This window comes from Mauremys reevesii, linkage group 24 (genome assembly GCF_016161935.1).
Source record: "Mauremys reevesii isolate NIE-2019 linkage group 24, ASM1616193v1, whole genome shotgun sequence".
NCBI lineage: Eukaryota > Metazoa > Chordata > Testudines > Geoemydidae > Mauremys > Mauremys reevesii.
This window is the reverse complement of record NC_052646.1, coordinates 9,776,159-9,790,188: the sequence shown is the minus strand read 5'-3', so window position 1 is coordinate 9,790,188 and position 14,030 is coordinate 9,776,159. Positions and strand designations below refer to the sequence as shown.

The 14,030-nt window shown below is 48.9% G+C and overlaps 1 protein-coding gene across 3 annotated transcripts in view; it reads left to right on the top strand.

The window, feature by feature from the left end:
- Positions 1 to 13,187: 13,187 nt before the first annotated feature.
- The window catches only part of DCAF8 (DDB1 and CUL4 associated factor 8), a 46,173-nt gene continuing 45,330 nt past the window's right edge, over positions 13,188 to 14,030 (top strand). Inside the window, exon 1 of one of the 3 annotated variants that reach the window (XM_039512301.1) lies at positions 13,188 to 13,270. The gene's annotated coding sequence lies outside the window, so the exon portion shown is untranslated. Of the gene's footprint in view, positions 13,346 to 13,973; positions 14,011 to 14,030 lie in introns of those variants that run through there. The other 2 variants (XM_039512300.1, XM_039512303.1) reach the window with 2 other exon arrangements.

Genomic DNA, 14,030 nt, shown 5'->3' with positions numbered 1-14,030 from the left:
TGTTTTTTCAGGATGATAAAGTTCCTGAAGTTCCTTTATTCACTTGAGTTGGAGCTTAAGTCTGTCCACTTTTGCCTTAGCTTCTAGTTCCTGCAATGGAATATCTGCCATTTTTTGTTCATGTTCAAAGCACAGGCATTCTCTTTCAGCAGCTTCTCCTTCCATACCAGCTATTTTTTGCTTTTGTTCAAGTTCTAGCCACTGGTTTCTCACTGCAAGCATTTTCGCTGAGTCTGCTTCCTTATCACTGGCAAGTCACTGATTTTTCAGTTCCTGCTCTGGGGTCTTTTGCTTAAAATACAACCCTCTCTGTAAGCACAATTCTTCCAGGCTTTTTCTGTCAGGATCTTGATCATGGGTCACTCATTGTAACTGATTTTTAACCCTTAAATTCTCCAATATCAAAATTTAATTTTGACCAGTGAGTGGTTCCGATCCAAAAACCCAATTAACCTGTGGTCATGTGCATTCCAGTACAACTACACCACTGTGAGCTAGGTATGGTCACTCAATTAGCGTGAACCTCAAAGAATGGGGCAGCCAATCCCCACGAAGCTGGTGGATATTCCAATACTTGGATTTACCAAACCAGCATAAAATAGCTTCTTTATTACCTTACTAGTTACTCAGAAGTCCAAACAACACAGTTCCCTTAAAGTGATCCAGCCTCAGGCCTCCATCCAGGTACCCACGACAAATATGATGAAAATTTCTGTAAATCTTATTTCATCATATAAAAGAAAAGGTTCTACCAATCCCAAGGGATCGGACACATTACCTCCCAGGTAACAAATGTTTTAGATCTTGCCTAAATACACGCTACAGCCAGTTCTTGTTAACTAAACTAAAATGTATTAAAAAAACAAGAGAGAGAGAGTATGGTTAAAAGATCAATATACATACAGATATGAGTTCAATTCATTGAGGTTCAGAATCACAGCAGAGATGGTGAGCTTTGTAGTTGCAAAGAGTTCCTTTAGAGTTCAGGTCATAGGTCATAGTCCAATGTCCAGATCTCATATTCAGGGCGGACCTGCATAACTGGGACCTCAGTCTTGCAACTCAAACGTCCCCTGAAGAAGCTTAAGCAGATCTGAGATGACAGAATCAGGACCCATTTTATACAATTTATCTTTTGATAAGTTGGAATTCCTCAGGGAACAAAAGGTAATTAGGATGATTTTGAAGGAGGTCCATCACCAGTACTTAGCTATACGAATTAGCATAAGGCCATTTGCTTGTTCCTCCACCATTCCCAGATTATTTGCTATACATTTCAAGGAGAGAGGAATACAGAGATATCCCATGTTTACAATTCATTTAAATGATAAGATGTTCTTTTGATCTCTGAATGATCAGAATACAGCATAGACAGGGACCGTTGATTACATTGTGGACCCTACTCATACATAAGTAAATACACAAAACCACAAACATTATCTCCCCACATGTCTTTTGAGGGTTATTTATTTCACAGGATGTTTAATCCTTTCTACCCATGCATCACATCCTGTTTAATGCTGATTACCGATACCCAGATGAAACTGCAGAGGCTATTTGAGGATGTGGAAAGGAATTCCCACCAGGGGTCAGGACAGGGCTGGTCAGTGCTCCCAGAGGTGTGTTGGGATCTTTAATTGATAGCCTGGGGGTACTAAAATCTCATTCCGTGGGCAAGTTAACGATAGAAATGGAAGGGGGTGGGAGTCATGTCAGTGTGTTATCCTCTGTGGTGCAGCGGGGGCGACTCATTCCCCACCCCCTCACTCCAGGTCCTTGATTGGTGGAAGTGTTGATACTACATCACTGGAAATGGGTCAAGCAGGGGGTTGTTCGAAAACCTGTTCACCCATGGATACAATGGTACCAACCATGGCAAATCTAGAACAATTGCACAGATGTATATTTGAGAATGTTTAAAAATCAGCATTTATTAAATTCTACTTTATGCAGGGATGCATTGCTCATACATAAAGTAACACTGGGCTTTGGTAATCCTTGGGAAGTTAGCCTGGGCATGTAGGAGTGAAAATATATATTCGGCAGTGTTGTCCTTCTTCAGGCCACCAGCACTAGATGCTTTGTTGCCCTGATCCTCATCTGCGCCGTACTCACACGTCTCCATACAAAGCAGGCTGCTGGCCAAACTTTTGCAGGGTGGTGAGCATCTGGTTAAGCACGTGAGCATTTGATTAGCTGAAGGATTGATTTGGGAGTGCATGGTGTTTCGTACATAACTGGTGTGACCAGTTCATCCTCCAAGATCCATCTCTGCCCGATAGGAGAGGGTAGTTTTGGATGCACTTGATCATCCTGGAGCCATTTCGTTGCTTGATAATTTGCCCACTTGATAGCAGGTATAAATGCATCCCTTGTCAGTGGCAGTTTTTCTCCATTTGACTGTTTCTTGGAAGACATCCACCGGTGTAGCTCTGCAAGTGTTGTAATGTTGGTAAACTTGGTAAACTTCAAACGGTAAACTTGGCATATGGATGCCTCCAGTGCATTTATCAGTCACTCATCAGTGACTGTCTCAGCCATTCTGAGCACCTTCCGAGCGAGGAGAGAGTCTTCGGAGGCTGAATCAAATGCCCTTCAGGAAGGTAATTTGGTCTTTCCAGCCAACCTTCCAGTAGTGTCACACCTGGAAGGGCATGGAAACCTGGCAGTGCAGCGGCTTTGCATGGTCCAAGTGATAGGTCTGAGGGATATACAGCGAGTCTGTTTCCCAGCGGCAGGCAGAGAAACAGAATCTTGTAGACGTCTTGGGTAGTGTCTCACAGAGAGCACTAGAACGTCTGTCTTGTGCAGAAATCCAGAGTTTAGTAGCACCTTTGTCTGTGGCATCGATGGCATGCAAGATAACTATAGTGTCACCTCCTCTTGGGAACTAGGAAGAAATTCCATTGATCAGTGCGAGGCAGCAGCAGCAGGCATTTTTCCTGCAAAGATATGCAGCTAACACGTCCTTCGTTCGAGAATGAGACTAGTTTCTTCCTTGTGACACTGGAGATCTTTGTGGAATCAATGATTTTTATGCAGAACAGGAGCAATGCTATGGAATCTCTTTTTGGTAATATTATTAACTGATTCCTCTGCATACATGTCAAACATGAGGCAGACTTTGTCATAGGTCCCGTAGTCTCTCCGTAGCCTCATAATGAAGTGTTCAGCCGAATCGCGGCAGGTGTTAAGTTTCTAGTTTGTCGAGCGAGTCTACCTCAGCCATACCCTCTATGATTGCTACACTGAAAGGCCTCTGCTGGCATAAGGTACTGGTCACATTGTTAGAAGCCGCTGGCTTGGAAAGACCACGCAAGGTGTACATTAGGACACGTACTGTAGGACAAAATGCTTCTCTGTAAAAATTTAACAGCTGGAAACAGTCTTCATATTACTGTTGACATCAGCACTTTCTTCTGCTTTTGCGGCTCTTGTGCTGCAATTCATCTCTGCATCCAGCATTGCTCAAAACGATGTCCATATCCTACAGTTCATCTTCAGTGAATGCTTTGAGTTGTTTGGCTAAGCCGCTGTTCCTCTTCAGTCCTGTTCAAAGCACATTTCTTTGTACTGAGCCTCTGTATCGGCCATCGTCACCACTGCTTTCCCATCCAGCAGAGGCTCTGCGAGGCAATTTACAAACTCCAGCTAAGTCGCAGTTTTCAGTAGCAAAGTCGGTAGTTGTTTCAGATTTTTTTTTTTTTTACCTTTTGATGCAACAGATTACAAACATTCTTGGTACAGAGCTTGATGTGATCTGCAATGTCATATGCATGGGTGTCTTTTAGGTCAATGCACCTACTTGATTTTACTTTCTGTGCATCGATTTTGCTAAGAGTGACTGCTTCGTATAGTTTCTCACCAGTCTCACATGTTGAAACTCTGCTTAATGGATACTTTTTGGCTTCTGGCTTACTGCAGAAGAAGCAGGTGTTCTTCTTGAAACACATGTGGTAGGACCTAATATAAGGTGCGTCTTGCCCACAGCTGGCCTTTGTCTCAATGTCTTCAACCTTTTCTTGATGCTTGATGTACTTCTGTACCAAGCTGGCTGAGTTCAGTTTATGGGTGCATGTAAAGTGACACAGAGCATTGTGTTTAGCCAGGTTCTCCACCGTGGTATTTGCCAAAGATTCAGCTACTAGTCAGTACTCTCTGTCTCCCCATTGATACCTAAAACCGATCAAGACCAAAGTAAAAACAAGGATTTTGGAATAAATTCCTTTGGGATTGTAATTAATCATGCTACATAATGTACATTAGGTATTTGCATACGGATTCCAGTTACTTCTGCTGGATGCTGACATCTTAACCAGCGCCTCCTGTTCAAGCTGTCCCGTAGTGATTCGAGTCTGAGTACCAGCCTCAGGGCAGACTGTGAAGAAGGAAGACACAAACCTTACATTGGCTGTGAATGCTATACTTAGCTTTCACCAACCATTTATTAAATTCCTGATGGCCTATAACAACCTAACCATGGAGTCACAGACAGTCCTCTTGGGTACTCTGACCTATCTCACCATGCACGTAAGCTTACCTTTTGTGATAGAGGGTCCCTTACCCCCAAACATCGCAGCAATATTCAGGTTACGCCCAGTCCCAAAGGACAGGTCACTTGGACTTTAGAGCTCACATCAAAGACAAGGTTTGTAGCCAATCCTAAATAAACTACCCAAAGATTTATTAACTAGGAAAAGGAAAGCCAGAAGCTGGGAATGGACGACAGGGGATGGATCACTTGATGATTACCTGTTCTGTTCGTTCCCTCTGGGGCACCTGGCATTGGTCACTGTCAGAAGACAGGACACTGAGCTAGATGGACTTTTGGTCTGATCCAGTCTGGCCGTTTTTATGTTCTTATGAAATGAGAGCTATTGACAAGGTTAAAGCAGGTAAACATAGACACACAAATGAGTTCCAATCTTAAGTTTCAAAAAGTAACAGAAGCTTCTAGGACAAGCAAGCTCTATATGTCCTTTAGGGCTAACCCAGACCAAGCACTGGGGATCTTTCACTTATGCTTAGTAATCCTTGGCCCTTGGAGTTGTCTACACAGGGATCAAAAGCCCACAGTGGGCCCAGGTCAGATGACTTCATAGAATCATAGAATTCAAGATCAGAAGGGACCATTATGATCATCTAGTCTGACCTCCTGCAAGATGCAGGCCACATAAGCCGATCCACCCACTCCTGAAATAATTCTCTCCCTTGACTCTGCCGTTGAATGCTCCAAATCATGATTTAAAGACTTCTAGTAGCAGATAATCCACCAGCAAGCGACCCCTGCCCCATGCTTCGGAGGAAGGTGAAAAACCTCCAGGGCCACTGCCAATCTACCCTGGAGGAAAATTCCTTCCCGACCCCGAATATGGCGATCAGCTGAACCCCGAGCATGCGGGCAAGACTCTCCAGCCAGACCCTCTGGAAAAAGGCTAACAATATCCTATCATTGACCCTTTGTACTAATTACCATTGTGGCACGTTATTGACCTATTGACTAAACCCGTTATCCTATCATACCATCCCCTCCATAAACTTATCTAGCTTAATCTTAAAGTCATGGAGGTCCTTCGCCCCCACTGTTTCCCTCGGTAGGCTGTTCCAGAATTGCACTCCTCTGATGGTTAGAAACCTTCGTCTAATTTCAAGCCTAAATTTCCTGACTGACAATTTATATCCGTTTGTCCTCGTGTCCACATTAGCACTGAGCTGAAATAATTCCTCTCCTTCCCTGGTATTTATCCCTCTGATATATTTAAAGAGTGCAATCATAGGGCTTGGGCTTGCAGAGCTCGGATTCTGGGGCTGAAAGGTTGCTGTACAGGTGTTCGGGCTCAGACTGGAGACCAAGTTCTAGGACACTGCGAGGGTGGAGGTCCCGGAGCTTGGGTTCCAGCCTGAGCCCGAACATCACCACAGCAATTTTTAGCCCTGCAGCCCGAGCCCTGTGAACCCAAGTCAGCTGACCTAGGCCAGCTATGGCCGTGCAGCAGGTCTTTTGTCCCTGTGTCGACATACCCTGAGAATCCAAGAAGCATAAAAGACGCAGTTCCTCCTTGCTGAGGCTTTTTATTTCTTTCCCCTTTCTACTTTGAATTGCAAATTCAGCTCTTGGGAGGAACTGACTTGCATGTCTCCTCTTTGCTGACTGCTTTCCATCCCCGCATCCCGTAAAGTCTTTTGTCCTCTGATGTTCCACAACAGTTGGGTGTCACTGGGCCTTCTCTGTGGGGCAGGAGATAACACCCCCTGCTGGAGACTGATATTTCACACTAACTAGTGTCTCTTTCCTTTCTGGTGACTTACAGATACTTTCAATGCAAATGCTTCAATATTACCTTACATTAGGGGATATGGATGTTCTAAATGAGATTAATGCAGGCAGCCGTTTACAAGCCTTCAATAAAGTCTAATCACTAAGCACATTTTTATAATTTTCATACCTATTTTAACAATACTAACCTACAGGGGAGCCAGACTAATTCCACCTGTGTGTTTGTCAGCGTTCAGCTGTAGACATGGGGCCTTTGGATGAGTTTTCCCCTGGCCTGTCAGCATCATGCTCATTACAACTCTTGTGACATCATATACACATGCATCCAACGAAGTGGGTATTCACCCATGAAAGCTCATGCTCCAATACGTCTGTTAGTCTATAAGGTGCCACAAGACTCTTTGCTGCATACACAAAGCTGGTAATCAGTCCCACTGAACTGCTTTTTTTGTGTGCTGATGATGGCAAATCAACTTTAAGCACTCCTTCCATTTATAGTAATCTGCACCATTAAAAAAATGTAAGCCAGCATCGTGTTCGGAGCATTAACTGGTAACACGATACTGTCAGGCGAGGGCTGCAGTTTAGCTTTGGGAGGGCTGCAGGTTTGACATGCCTGTTTTAAGGTATAATTTTAAAAACCCTTGATTTAAAAAAAAAAACCGAGGAGAACTTGTGGCACCTTAGAGACTAACAAATTTATTTAAGCATAAGCTTTGATGGGCTAAAACCCACTTCATCGGATGCATGCAGTGGAAAATACAGTAGGAAGATATATATACACACACATATGTCTGTAAGCCCCCCAACCTGAAGCAAATACTCACCAGCAACCACACACCACAGAACAAAAACACTAACCCAGGAACCTATCCTTGCAACAAAGCCCATTGCCAACTCTGTCCACATATCTATTCAAGGGACACCATCATAGGACCTAATCACATCAGCCACGCCACCAGAGGCTCGTTCACCTGCGAATCTACCAACGTGATCTATGCCATCATGTGCCAGCATTGCCCCTCTGCCATGTACATTGGCCAAACTGGACAGTCTCTACGCAAAAGAATAAATGGACACAAATCAGACATCAAGAATTATAACATTCAAAAACCAGTTGGAGAACACTTCAACCGCCCTGGTCACTCAATAACAGACCTAAAAGTGGCAATAGTACAACAAAAAAACTTCAAAAAAAGACTCCATCAAGTAACTGCTGAATTGGAATTGGAATTTACAAAGTAGACACCATTAAATTAGGCTTGAATTAAGACTGTGAGGGAATGGGTCATTACACAAAGTAGAACTATTCCCCCTACTGTTACTCACACCTTCTTGTCAATTGTTGGAAATGGGCCATCCTGATTGTCACTACAAACTTTTTTTCCCTCCTGCTGACACTAGCCCACCTTAACTGATTACTTGCATTATAGCTGGTATGGCAACACCCATTTTTTCCATGTTCTCTGATTTTTATGAATTAACTGACACCACCCTTACCTTCCTATCATTAACTTGCTCACAGAATTACACATGCTGCCATGACATGACCACCAATAGTCAGGACCTTGGGTTATAAACAAAAGATTCTACCTCTGGCAACACAGCGCCCCCTAGAGGTGCTCTGGGGTATTCATTGGCCGGAAAAAGGGCTGTTCGATACTCTCCCCTCCAGGTTCGGACCATGCCAAGCTTGTGAAATCTGATAGAATCGCCAGCTCTGCCTGGCCTCTTCTGCTGAAAGAGAGACCGTGTTTTTCACCAATGGCCCAGCCACCTTTTTGAGTCAGCCTGTAAAGAACCTCAGCGCTGACCTCTCTTGGTGAGCGGCACAAGCCAGGCAGCACGGTTACGGCAGGGGGCAGGAGATGAGAGAGCCGGGTTCCACTTGTTCCACTACCTGAGAGGCCAAGCACCCACCGCTGCTGCTGATGTGGATGGGAGCAGCAGGTGCCTCCCATTACTTTCTCTTCCCTTTGTAAAAGTAGAGCTAATAAGTCTCACACCCTGCCTGTGAGGGAAAGAATTAACTCACAAATGACTGGAAATCATTTTGGGAAAAGACCTTCTCCTGAGTGGTGCCAAGTATTGGCAAAATGCTTAAAGAATCTCGTAAATGTCTGTAAGTGCTAACATCCTGGCTGGGTTTTTCAGAACTGCTGAAGGGTTATACCGGTGGTCAGTCTGATGATCGCAACGATCCCTTTTGGTCTTGGAATCCATAAAGGTGAATTCCCTTTAAAGGCTTCTTTGTTCCTTGCCTTTATGAATATTACCCTGGCCCTACCATGGCCTGGAAGAGGAGCTTTCACGCCGGGCGGAGGCTCAGCCAAACCGCGCAGCATGCGAAGGCACAGGGCTTTCAAAACCACCGTGAGCCAGAAGCACACCTCCCCAGCTTCCCTTCCTGCAACTCGGGAAAGTCTCCCCCCTCTGTGTCTGGCCATGCTACTGACACTGGACCAGGAATCACAGAATGACAGAATCATAGACTATCAGGGTTGGAAGGGACCCCAGGAGGTCATCTAGTCCAATCCCCTGCTCAAAGCAGGATCAAACCCAACTAAATCATCCCAGCCAGGGCTTTGTCAAGCCTGACCTTAAAACCTCTAAGGAAGGCGATTCCACCACCTCCCTAGGTAACCCATTCCAGTGCTTCACCACCTTCCTAGAGAAATTGTGTTTCCTAATATCCCACCTAGACCTCCCCCACTGCAACTTGAGACCATTGCTCCTTGTTCTGTCATCTGCCACCACTGAGAACAGCCGAGCTCCATCCTCTTTGGAACCCCCCTTCAGGTAGTTGAAGACTCCTATCAAATCCCCCCTCATTCGTCTCTTCTGCAGACTAAATAAGCCCAGTTCCCTCAGCCTCTCCTTGTAAGTCATGTGCCCCAGCCCCCTAATCATTTTCACTGCCCTCCACTGAACTCTCTCCAGGAAGACAATGACTCTAACAAAAAGAGCAATGCTTTATACTGTTGGGATTCCCCCTCTGAGATCTTTTCATGCACGACACGTCCTCCATATACAAAGTGATTTTACTCTTTGGGATGAGAGGCAGGAATTAGAAGGTCACATCTGCATCACTGGAGTGTTCCTGAGAGCATAAAACTGGAATGTTTCCTAGCACGCCGCGGAGAAGCACTGTCCAACCCCCTCACAGTGAAGAGGTGAAAGAACAGGCAGTGAGGGATGATGCTGCACTACAAGGGTAAGGCACAGCAGAACCAAAAGTGAGCCATCCGTGCTGCTCTTGACCCATGTGCATGCTAGGCCAATCTGCCCTGAAATCTACACCCTTCGCTTGTGCTGTTTGCAGTTGACCACTCGCCAGTGGTGCACAAGCAAACCAGGCAGGACTGACGGCACTTCCCTGCTGAATGGGTGAAATGGCCCATATCCACAGGGCACAGCTAGTCTTGTTGCTCATCATGTGTTATTTTTTAAAAATCCTCCTTGGAAACAGCTTTACTTCCTAGTACATTTAAAAATCACAACGGGAAGTGACACTGGTTGAAAAGCAAACTCGGCGTGTGTTCGACTAAAACCTGCCCTACTGCTGGGTTGTGTCTGTGAAGTCTTTCAGTGGTTGAAAGAGTCTATTTTCCCTGCCTCCCAACAGAGGGTCATATGCTCAGCAATTGTAACTCCATTGAACTGAGCAGAGCAGGGCTAATTTTTGATCAGCTGAGGATCTAGCCTAACGTCTTCACTGTTGTTTTATCTCTGTCCCTAAAATCAAAGTTCTTGCAGGACTTGCAGAGATTTAAAAAACAAGCCCTCTTATGCCATTCCCCGGGGTTATTGGTGTCAGCGTGCCCTTTTCAAGCAGGAAAAGCATGCCCATGCACCTCACAAGTGTCGCCGCATGTGGATCGGCAGCAAAGTTGAAGATCATAGAATCACAGAATATCAGGGTTGGAAGAGACCTCAGGAGGTATCTAGTCCAACCCCCTGCTCAAAGCAGGACCAATCCCCAACTAAATCATCCCAGCCAAGGCTTTGTCAAGCCAGGCCTTAAAAACCTTTAAGGATGGAGATTCCACCACCTCCCTAGATAACCCATTCCAGTGCTTCACCACCCTCCTAGTGAAATAGTGTTTCCTAATATCCAACCTAGACCTCCCCAACTGCAACTTGAGACCATTGCTTCTTGTTCTGTCATCTGCCACCACTAAGAACAGCCGAGCTCCATCCTCTTTGGAACCCCCCTTCAGGTAGTTGAAGGCTGCTATAAATCCCCCCTCCCTCTTCTCTTCTGCAGACTAAATAAGCCCAGTTCCCTCAGCCTCTCCTCATAAGTCATGTGCCCCAGCCCCCTAATCATTTTTGTTGCCCTCCGCTGGACTCTCTTCAATTTGTCCACATCCCTTCTGTAGTGGGGGAACCAAAACTGGACAAAATACTCCAGGCGTGGCCTGACCGATGCTGAATAGATCCAAAGCTTAGATCTGGATTGCAAATGTTTGCGGCCCAGTGCATGTTAATATTTATCAAATCAGGTTAAGGGGTTGAAAGTGAGAACCACATAGTGAGCGTGTGTTCTTGGAAAGATGTTATGACTTATTTACGTGACTTTTACCCTGCTCGACTTTTCCTTGAAGGACATCAAGCCTGTTCTTCCCTGTGTATTTGTAGGAGGAGCTTCCCTTAGAGCAGCAAAAGAGCTTTCTCTGCCCCTCGGTGAAAGGGGAGAGATGTTGGAATCCCGATCTTGAAGTCTTAGCGTGCGGGGGAGAGGGAGGAGGAAAGGCAGCAGCAGGCATTGTGTTGCAGTGGTCAAAGCCTTGGGGAGATCTCAGTGATCACAACACTCCGGAGACTGCGGCTGGTGCTGGGCCCCATTGGGCATGGCTGCTCGAAGATCACAGCCATGGAAGCAGCAGAGGCCACAGCCCAACAAGTGACTGAATCAAAATAAAAGACATTATTTGGCGATGACACCTAGCTCTGATCTAACACTTTTCACCAGGAGATCTCAAAGTGCTGTAGAGAGAACGTCAGGCTCGCTACCCCCATTTTCCAGAGGAGGAAGCTGAGTCCCAGAAGGGAGAGGTGACGTGCCCAACATTACCCAGCAGGTCCGTGGCAGAGTGGGGAACAGAACGCAGGTTTCCCGAGTTCCAGCCCAGTGCTCTAGACACTAGCTCACACTGCCTCCCCAAGAATTTCTTGTTCTTGGCTCCAGGATTGTGGCCCTGTGGCGGAGTGGGAATTTTTCATAATATTTTGGATGAGTATTGTGTGCCTCAGTTTCCCCTATGAGCTGCATGGTTAACCAGGTGTGTGTGGGCGGGATTGTTTACTCATTGCAGAGATACAGGTGTGACTGACGCCTGGCTATCTGGGGTCCAGGCCCATGGAGAGCCCCAGAAGACAATTGTCTGGACATTTGGTACCCTAGCAATGGATGACTGTGGATGGCACACCCTCTGCAGGAAGCCAGTCGATTGTGACTAGCTGGAGAACAAAGGGCTAGGAGGAGGGTCAGGTGGAGTGGTTAAGTGTGGGCTGCTAAAAGCAGGGAAGCTTCTGAACAGGGATTAAGAAAGGTTCAGAGGAGAGCTCTGGGTTCTGAACTAACCCAGATGGACTATGCTGTAACTTTCTGTTCTCTATGATAATCAAGGGCTTTCTGCACTGTGTTCCAGACACCTTCTGCTTTTACAATGCTGGCTAAGAGTCACTCCATATTAAGGAAATTTGGGGGTGTGGAGGGGGGAATTGCTCCCTTTGGGTGTGTAAGTCTCCCTCCGGGGTCCAATGCAGGTGGACTTGCTGTAGGGAGCTCACAGCGTGAAGCAGGGGTGCTGAAGACTCTGATGTTCACTCCCAGGAAGTAGTGAAACCAAGGCGCTCCCAGTGAGAGAGTGTGACCCCAAGGGGGCTGACACACTGAAGAGTTCTCCCAGGGACTGTTCCAGAGCCGTATGAGAGCACTGGACCTGTGGATCCGTGACAGGCCTTTCCCTCTAGCTCACCAGCAAAGACCACCCCAAGCTCCTTCCAGATGGGGCTGTCATGTGGGGAAGTCCCACGCTGGAGGGTCAGGGATCCCATTCTGGGGAAAAGAAAGTAGAAAGGGAGAGGATCAGGTTGACGGAGCTGATCCATCCCTTCTGGGATCCCAGTGCAGCCCTATGGCTTGTACCTGGCCTCCCCGTAGGAGTCTGTTTGTGGGAAGCCTGGCCCGTGACTGACCGTCTGGGGCCTAAGGGCGGGATGCGGCAGGGAGGGCAGCCACCCTCCTGCTTACCGCATTGGCCATGCCATGGGTGGAGGGATTCAGTGAAAACGCAGGCCCTGCTAGCAGCACCAACATACAGAAATAAAAACTCTGGTGGCATGAGAAATTACTGCCCTGCTCACACATGAGGCACTCCCCGGTGAGAAAGCAGCGTGGGTAGCCCCATGGCTTATGGGCAGCCCAGTAACAAAGCAGCTGGCCTAGCCCAGAGCATCAGGCCAAGGCAGGGGAGAGGCGGCACTGCGGGGCGGCTGCCCACCCATGGGACGGATGATGACAGGGTGCTGGGCACAGCTGAGGGAGTCTCCCAAGGCAAGTGGCTGGTCACTGGGAGGAGCAATCCCGCCCTGGCCCCCGGGGGGAAACGGGGGTTGTTATATCCCTGATTGCAGTGACCCTACAATAACAGAGCAGGGCTCCCAGAGGCAGGCTGCACTGGCACCCTGGGGCTGAGTGGGGGCCTTGCAATGACACACCAGGCTGATGTGACTGTGCAGCTAATGGGGGGGGGGTCAAGGGACCCTACAGTAGCACAGGGGTCTAATGGGGGAGGGGACCCTACAATACCAGTGGACCTGGCGCGGGCAGACCCTTCCCTAACACGGGGCCTGGGCCCCACCCCCTGGGCCGCGACCCTACAATAACAATCCCCAGGCCCTGAGGGAAGCGGGTGTCGCGAAGCCGCCGCTGCCGTAAAGCGTGGGCGGAGCCGCAAAGCGTCCCCGGCGGAGGGAGGCGGCGCAGTAAGATGGCGGCTGGGCAGCAGCCCGGGGAAGGAGGATCTCGGCCTGAGCGGGCCCGGGGCCGCTGGGAGTAGGGTCCGTCCGCGTCCCCCGGAGCCGCGGCCTGGGCGGGCCCCGCTCCCGGGTCCCCCGGGACAGGCCCCGGCCCGGCCCCCTCCCCCTCCCGGGACAGGCCCCGCTCCCCTCCCCCAACCAGGCCCCGGCCCCGGCCCTGTTCCTCCTCCCGGGACAGGCCCCGCTCCTCCCCAACCAGGCCCTGTTCCCCTCCCCTCCCGGGACAGATCCCGGCCCCTCCCCCACCCCTCAGCTCAGCTCCGCTCCCCTCCCTCTCCCGGGACAGATCCCGGCCTCTCCCGGGACAGGCCCTGCTCCCCTCCCTCAGCCCGGCCCTGCTCCCCTCCCCCTCCCGGGACAGAGCCCGGCCCCGCCCCTTCCCGGGACAGGCCCCGCTCCCCTCCCCCAACCCTCAGCCCCGCTCCCCTCCCCCTTCCGGGACAGATCCCAGCCCCGCTCCCCTTCCCCCCGGGACAGGCCCCGCTCCCGTAGCCCGAACCCGCTCCACCCCCGGCCAGGCCCTGGCCCCGCTTCCTCCCCCTCCGCCCGGGACACGCCCCCCCGCCTCCCTCTCTCGTACAGGCCCCGGCCCCGCTGGGACGGTCCCAGGGTTCCAGGCCATCCCTGTTCGGGCCCCTCCTCTGTGGTTGGGGGGTTGCTCCTGGACCTTCCGTGCTCTGGCTCAGGTGCCTCCTGACCCGGCCTG